The following is an 8,095-nucleotide window of genomic DNA, read 5'->3' on the forward strand; positions in this document are numbered from 1 at the left end:
AGAAATGGTCCGAAATCACCCCGAAACTCACCCGAGCCCCCTCGGTACCTCAACCAAATATACCAACAAGTCCTAAAACTTCTTACAAACTTAGTTGAAGCCTCGAATCACATCAAACAATGCTAAAATCATGATTCACACCTCAATTCAAGCCTAATAAACTTTGAAACTTCCAATTTCTACAAACGACGCCGGAACCTATCAAATCACGTCCGATTGATCTCAAATTTTGCAAATAAGTCATAAATGATATAAAGGAGCTATGAAATTTTTTAGATCTGGATTCCGACACCGATATCAAAAAGTCAACCCCCTGGCCAAACTTTCCAAAAATTCGACTTTCGCCATTTGTGAGAGAATAGAGATACAAAGGCTCAAATTCCAAATTCAAAAAATTCCGCACGACAGGAATGAAAGAAATGAAAATTTCCTAGCAGTTATGTAGCCTCTCAAAGATAAGTACAGGCGTCTCCGTACCGATCCGCAAGACTTTACTAGACTCGTTCGTGACTCGTAGAACCTATGAACCTAGAGCTCTGATACCAACATTGTCACGACCCAAAATTCCACCACAGGCGTCGTGATGGCACCTAGTCTCTAAGACTAGGTAAGCCGATTTCTATTACATTTTGAAGCCATTTTTTTTTTGAATTAAAATCTAACAACGGAAATAATTATAATACACAACCTCCCAAGACTGGTAGTACTGAGTCATGAACTCTAACTGAATACATGAAATGATCACGAGGACCGAATATACAATACTGTTTGATTACAAATTAACAGTACAATGAAATGAAAAGACTCCAAGGGACTGCGATGGCCAAGCAGCTCTACCTTGAATCCTTATGATCACGCTTTAACTTTGCTCAAGTCGGATATCTTCAATACCTGGCTCTGCACAAAAATGTGCAGAAGTGTAGAGTGAGCACACCACAGCGGTGCCCAGTTAGTATCAAGACTAACTTCAATGGAGTAGAGACGAGGTACAGTCAAGACACTCACTAGTCTAATAACCTGTGCAATATAATATACAAAATAATAAGAAACAAATAAAAATATAGGCAACATAAAACAACCAGTGATGTGCACAGTAAAACAATAAAATCACCATTAATATTGCTCAACAATTGATAAATACATTTACACCCACTTAAATCAAGTTCTTCAATTAATTATCATTCACACATAATTCTTACGAATAAAACTCTTTTTCAAATATAATTTCCTCAAATAAACATCTTTTGAATATAAAATTCTTTCAATAAATATCTTAAAATATAATTTCTTTAAATAAATATCTTTCGAATTTAAAATTCTTTCAATAAATATCTTCAAATATAATTTCCTTAAATAATTATCTTTCAAATACAATTCTTTCATATAATTCTTTTTGAATAAAAATCCTTCCAAATAAATATTTTGAATATAATTCTTTCAATTAAAAGTCACCATGTGACACCTCATTTTAAAATCATAAAAATACGGGTCTCAGCCCATTTTCATATTTTTCGTAAGCATGGGTCTCAACCTATTTTTCATATTTCCACGGCACCTCGTGCCCATAATTAAACCATCATATTTCACCGGCACCTCTTGCCCTCATTTCATATCACAACTGCACGGACAACTCACGTGCCAAATATCATTATCATTTTGTCACAGCACCTTGTGCCCACATTTCATATCTCAATTGCACGGACAATTCACGTGCCAAATATCCTCATTATTTACTCACGGCACCTCGTGCCCACATTTCATTTTATAATTTACCTGGCCATAGCCACATGCTCTCAATTTCAACATAAATCAGATTGTTATCAATTTACGAACAACAACACAAATTGCACAAGGTAAAAATACACACAAAAAAAATCACAACATCACATAAAAATCAACAAAACCACAACACCACATCATCACATATCGTCCCTGACAATAGCCACCCTTATCGCTCCTATTTCCACCCTTAACACTCCTATAGCCACCCTTATCGCTCTGCCCAGACAATATCAATAGCCACCCTTATCGCTCCACCCAGACAATATTCCAACAAACATAACAACAGTGAAATGCCACCCTTATAACCACATAATATCAACGGTGAAATGCCACCCTTATCTCCCCAAAATAACAACTAACACAACACAACAATTTACACGGGAAATTATCACAGCAACATAACAAAAATCAATTCATATCACAATTTGCCCAATGGCCACAACCAAATTCCAAAGCTACAACCAAGTCAATTCATTTCACAACAAATAGCCAAATGCTCCACACAATATGATTTAATACATGCCAACAATTATCCAATTTACTACACAATATGCTCTAGACTTTAACTCAATAAAATTTGCACAGATAAACCAAGTACATACTCGTCACCTCGCGTACATGGTTTTCAATTACACAAATTGCACATAAGACTCAATGCCTAAGGGGAAATTCCCCCACTCGAGGTTAAGCAAGACACTTACCTCTTTGAAGTTATGCCGATATTCCAAAATCGCCTTCTTGCTTGAATTGACCTCCGGACCGCTCAAATCTATCCAAATTAATTGTATAACTTCATTAAAATTCATCGGAAGCAATTCTGGATAATAATACGTCGACTTAAAATTTTATTCCAAAAAGTCAACAAAAGTCAATGCGGGACCCGCCTCTTGGAACCTGACATAATTTTCATGAAATCCGAACACCCATTCCGATATGAGTTCAACCATACCAATTTTATCGAATTCCAATAACAACTCGACTTCCAAATCTTAATTTTTTGTTTTTGGAAGATTTTACAAAAAACTTGATTTTTCCTCCATTAAATCCGAATTAAATGATGGATTCAAAGACATAATCATGGAAATTAATCAAAACTGGATAAGAATCACTTACCCCAAACACCCACAAAAGAATCTCTCCAAAAATCACCTTCTACCGAGCTCCGAATTTGATTTTGAGTTATGAACTCAAACCCCCGTTTTTGGGACTTTTAATTCTGCCCAGATAGGCCTTCTTCGCGTTCGCGACCATTGCTTCGCGTTCGCGAAGGCCAAAACCCAATTGCCTCAAATCCTTCATCGCGTTCGCGACCTCCTCGTCGCATTCATGAAGACCAACTGTTTCTGCCCCATTATTTCCTCTTCGCGTTCGCGAACTCCTCGTCGCGTTCGCAAAGACCAGCTGACCAACTCCTTCGCGTTCACGAAGGCCAAACGACCTCAGGTCCCACTCTTCCTTTCTTCTTCGCGTTCGCGTTGCCTTGGCCGCGTTCGCGAAGGCTTGCCAGGTTCCTTCTTCGCGTTCGCGTCCCCTACTTCGCGTTCGCGAAGGCCAAACCAACAGCCCCTCAAAGTCCTCTTCGCAAAGAAGGAAACCAGATGACAGAAAACAACAGTTCAAAAATAGAAGGAAATGGCCCGTAGCCCATCTGAAACACACCCGAGGCCCCCCGGGACCCCATCTAAATATACCAACAAGTTCCATAACCTATCATGGACTCGCTTGGGGTTTCAAATCACATCAAATAATGCCGAAAATACAAATCGCACCACGAATCAAACTTATGAACTTCCAAAACTTCCAACTTCTAAAACTCGTACCGAAACTTATCAAACCAACCCGGAATGACGTCAAAATTTGCAGGCAAGTCCCAAATAACATAATGGAGCTGTTCCAACTCTCGGAATCGCATTCCGACCCTGATATCAAAAAGTCAACCCTCGGTCAAACTTTCCAAAAATTCGATTTTCGCCATTTCAAGCCTAAATTTGCTACAGACCTCATATTCACAGTCCGGACACGCTCCTAAGTTCAAAATCACCCAACGGAGCTAACGGAACCGACATAACTCTATTCCGGAGTCATTTTCACAAAGTTCAGACTACGATCAAAATCTTAAGACTTAAGCTTCTGTCTTAGGGACTAAGTATCCCAAATCACTCTGAATCATCCGTAAATCAAACTCTACCACACACGCGGGTCATAATACATATTGCAAGGCTGCTCAAGACCTTAAGCCACTGAACGGGGCGTAAATTCTTAAAATGACAAGTTGGGTCGTTACTTTCCACCTCTTAAACAAACGTCTGTACTCGAACGTACTAATAATTATTCTGAGGTTACCAATTTGATGATTTTACTTTTACACATATACTCACGGTTAATTCCACGCTACCGCATTTGAGATAAGAGTGACAACATCATCTCATTTGAGATTATTTCTTTTATCCATACTTGAAAACTTTAAGGCCATTTTCTTACGCTCCAATATTTTCAAAAGGCCTGATTTTTCACAACGCCGCACAGTATTAGTCTCAACTGGCTATAGCAACTCGTGCCTATGCACACATCAAATTTTCAAGATAGTGTTGAAGTAATTCAAAACTTTTTTTCTCGGGTGTTACATTCTTCCCCGCTTAGGATCATTCGCCCTTAAACACATAACATAATTTGTCTCTTCTTTTGCAATTCTCAATCCTTCAAATTTTACTAACTCTCAAATATTTCAGAAATTTCGGCTGAGTCTCCCCTGCAATTGGGCCTATCCACCTGCCAGAGAAATACCAAAACAACTCCTAACAACACATCTACAACCTAACACCATACCACAAGGTATATATCAATAACACCAATCTCAGCATTACAAGCAATGCATTATCATAATGATATCAGGACATGAAGCACATCATATGTATGCTCATCACCACATCTCTAGTCTTAAAAGCTGCTCATAATTAATTCCAGCATCATCAATTAATCTCATATTAACCACCACCTCATTCCGAATTTTCACAACACTTACAACAGAATGTGAGGCATGAAGACCTCATGCTTGCTTACTTGGATTAATGAGTCACATTTAACGCCACATGGGCACTCATCTCATAGGTTAAAACTCAATGTTAACAGCACCAAAATTGTTGAATATGCACAGAAAAATATACAAGAAGTATCAAATAAGCCTAACAGGCATGACTCCCTATTAATACTATTGTACAATTAAATTTCACAAAGGGAAAATATTTTTTTAAACTCATAAATATTTCATCACAAGGACCTCGTCCTTACATAACTTCCATCGCGGCTTGCAGCCCGGTTTAAATATTTCACATCATGTAAAAATGCGAGGATCTCATCCTCAACTCCGAATCACAAGTATGTTGCACATTGTGCAAACTAAATTTTTTCAATTTCCTTTCTTTCTTCTTTTCAATATATTTCATAAATAATTTTCACAACAGCTAATGAACCATCATACCAGTAGGGCATATAATTCAAAAAAATTGGAATCAATTATTCCAAAACACATTAAACCCACTGTAATGAATAATAAAAATTACTTTTGGACTTATAGCCCTCAATGGTGTACAGAAATAAAATAACAGACACGGGCTCACCTCTTTAAATCTTCCAACATGGATAAACATATAAGTGGGTCACAAATTTACGAAGCTCACCCATAGGTGAAGCATAATAGGAGGACTCACCTCAATATTCAGAACCGAATCAAATTAAGGAAAATATCCTTTTATAATAAAATCAGGATCGTACCTGTAACGACACAATCTGGTGTATTGGCCCCAGCCAAATCATAGTGATTATATCAACGGGTCGGGCCTCCACCTCTTAGGCACCCACTACCCGCCTGTCCTCCACCTATAGCTGACTGTGCACGTGGAGTATCAACTGGAATAAAGCTTGTGGCTCGAGTGTTCAGATGAAATCCACCCCTCCCAAGTCTGGGAAAATCTCTCATGATATGCCTAGTATCACCACACTCATAACAACCCCTCTAAGGTCACGGCTGCTTGTATTGAGTCTGTGCCGGATAACTGGAATAACCACTGTAAGAATCTCGTGTCGGTGGTGCATTGTAAACTGGAGCACTCCGAGTAATCTGATGTGCGGACTGAGCTGACCGACTGCTCGAGCCTCCGCTATAATGGGTTCTAGCTGAAGAGTAAAACCCATTGAACCCTCCAGATCTTCGAGACCCTTTGGCCTCCTTAGACTCCCTTTCCTCGTCTAAAACACCCTCAATTTTCCTTGCAATCTCCACTACTTGTTGAAATGGAGCATCAGTTTGCAACTCTCTAGCCATGCATATTTTAATATCATAATCGAGCCCCTCAATGAATCTGTGGACCCGTTCTCTGATTGTTGGAACTAAGATAGGTGCATGACGGGCTAACTCACTGAACCTGATAGCATATTCTGATATTGTCATAGTGCCCTGACGGAACCGTTCAAACTTCGTGCGCCACACATCTCGGAGAAGGGGAACAAACTCTTTCAAGAACATTTTCGAAAATTGAGTCCAAGTTGGTGGTATTGCATCGGCTGGTCTACCTTCTTCATAGATTTGCCACCACCAATATGCTGCGCATGATAGTTGAAATGTAGTAAAGGCAACTCCGCTCACGTCCACAATACCCATGGTGCGGAGAATACGGTGATAATTTTCCAGAAATTCTTGGGCATCCTCTGTGGCTGTGCCACTGAAAATTGGTGGATCATATTTCTTAAATCTTTCTAGTCTCTTTTGTTCTTCTTCTAATGCCCCTGGCCTGACCTCAGGTCGAACCGGAATAACAGGTTGTACCGGTACTACACCTGGAACCCAACCAACGGGAACCTGTTGCTCTGGAGTTGTGGTAGGAGTCTGAGCTACTCCCCCAATTTGCGGAATGTATGGTGCAACAGAGATTAATCCCGCCTGAGTTAATGTACCAAACATACTTAGGAACTGTGCTAAAGTCTCCTGATGTCCGGGGGTAACAACAGGTGCTTCTGGTACCTGTCCCCCAACTGGAGCTACTAGTGGCTCCTCAACTGTTGTTCTGACAGGTGCTCTAGTCGCAGCACGTGCCCTTCCTCGACCTCTACCTCAGCCTCTATCTCGCCCCTAGCCTCCTCACCATATGTGAGAGAATAGAGATACAAAGGCTCAAATTCCAAACTCAACAAATTCCGCACGACAGGAATGAAAGAAATGGAAATTTCCTAGCAGTTCTGTAGCCTCTCGAAGATAAGTACAGACGTCTCCGTACCGATCCGCAAGACTCTACTAGACTCGTTCGTGACTCGTAGAACCTATGAACCTAGAGCTCTGATACCAACTTGTCACGACCCAAAATCCCACCACAGGTGTCATGATAGCACCTAGTCTCTAAGACTAGGTATGCCAATTTCTATTACATTTTGAAGCCATTTGTTTTTTGAATTAAAATCTAACAGCGGAAATAATTACACTACACAACCTCCCAAGACTGGTAGTACTGAGTCACAAACTCTAACTGAATACATGGAATGATCACGAGGACCGAATATACAATACTGTTTGACTATAAATTAACAGTACAATGAAATGAAATGACTCCAAGGGACTGCGACGGCCAAGCATCTCTACCTTGAATCCTTATGATCGTGCTTTAACACTGCTCAAATCCGATATCTTCAATACCTTGCTCTCCACAAAAATGTGCAGAAGTGTAGAGTGAGCACACCACAGCGGTGCCCAGTAAGTATCAAGACTAACCTCAATGGAGTAGAGACGAGGTACAATGAAGACACTCACTAGTCTAATAACCTGTGTAATATAATATATAAAATAATGGAAAATAAATAATAATAAAGGCAACATAAAACAACCAGTAATGTTCATAGTAAGACAATAAAATCACCATTAATATTGCTCAACAGTTGATAAATACATTTACACCCACTTAAATCAAGTTCTTCAATTAACTATCTTTCACACATAATTCTTACGAATAAAACTCTTTTTCAAATATAATTTACTCAAATAAACATCTTTCGAATATAAATTTCTTTCAATAAATATTTTCAAATATAATTTCCTTAAATAAATATCTTTCGAATTTAAAATTCTTTAAATAAATATCTTCAAATATAATTTCCTTAAATAAATATCTTTTAAATATAATTCTTTCATATAATTCTTTTTTAATAAAAATTCTTCCAAATAAATATTTTGAATATAATTCTTTCAATTAAAAGTCACCATGGGACAACACATTTCAAAATCATAAAAATACGGGTCTCAGCCCATTTTCATATTTTTCGTAAGCAC

The sequence above is a fragment of the Nicotiana tabacum genome, chromosome 15 (genome assembly GCF_000715075.1).
Source record: "Nicotiana tabacum cultivar K326 chromosome 15, ASM71507v2, whole genome shotgun sequence".
Taxonomy (NCBI): domain Eukaryota; kingdom Viridiplantae; phylum Streptophyta; class Magnoliopsida; order Solanales; family Solanaceae; genus Nicotiana; species Nicotiana tabacum.